Here is a 1,086-nt window from a genome sequence, read left to right as displayed (position 1 = left end):
GCAACAGAAGGAATCACTGTATGCGATAAATCATCTGATTATTTCACATTTATCATCTGATAAATGCGAAGACCTGTAAGACGCAGGAGCCCACAGCAGCACAGCTCCGAGAAAGCAACTTCCCTCGTGGGAGGGCTCCGCTATTTTCTTTTTTTCACACTGAAAAAGCTCAGTTCCAGATATCCAGGCACTACCCTGGGCACCTGGCCCATGGTTAAACATTGCAAAACCAACAGGACAAACAAAAAGCTTCACAGTTCCCTCTGCTCCCCGACACACCAGCAGCTCCTCTCCTTCCCCAGCCAGCCAAAGGGGGAAGGTGGCCCTGTGGTCCTCAGCTCCTGCCAGCTGAGATGGGCATCAGGGGCTGCAGGATGCTCCGTGTACAGGTGGGAAAAGGGATCAAGCCCCCCTGCCAGCTCATCCAGCTGCAGACGCATCGCCACAACCGGAGAATACGCCCAGCCATGCCCGAGCGCAGCCCAAAACCCCACCCAGACAGCCCCGGGGTGCACCAGAGATGCTACAGGGTGGGGGTTTGGGATACAAGTTTCCTCTGAAAGTAAAAGACCTTTATGAGAACCAAAGGGAGGTTTTTGCAGATGCAGCTCATCTGTTCCTGAGCCATTTCTCCCACAGGTGCTCTGGGCCGATCAGGAGCTCCAGCCAGGACAGCTGCTTTGTCCAGCAAAATAAAGACGTGCGATGCATCGCTGCCCTGCCCTGCCTCTCTGGTGGGGATGGCGGCTGCGTGAATTCGTAAAAAGCACAGATTCATTTGTCGGGGGAGATCAATAGTTTATTAACTTAAAGGTCAGTTCACCAAAGCTCCATCTTTCCTTGGGTTTGGTCCAGGCAGGTGAGGACTGGTGATGCTGTGGCTCTCCCCAATTCACCCAGCTGAGGTCAGCTCTAGCGGGCAAGCCCAGGCAGGGCGCGGTGTCATTGCAACTGAAACCAAGCAGGGATTATCCCAGCTCCGTGACGAACTGGTGACAATTTGTACTGTGAATTTCATTGGCAAAAGGTTTAACTCATTATTAAAACTATTAACAATGAAAATCAGAACATGCAGCAGCGGAAAGA

Source organism: Egretta garzetta, unplaced genomic scaffold (genome assembly GCF_000687185.1).
Source record: "Egretta garzetta isolate BGI_Z169 unplaced genomic scaffold, ASM68718v1 scaffold322, whole genome shotgun sequence".
NCBI lineage: Eukaryota > Metazoa > Chordata > Aves > Pelecaniformes > Ardeidae > Egretta > Egretta garzetta.
This window is presented reverse-complemented; position numbering follows the sequence as displayed.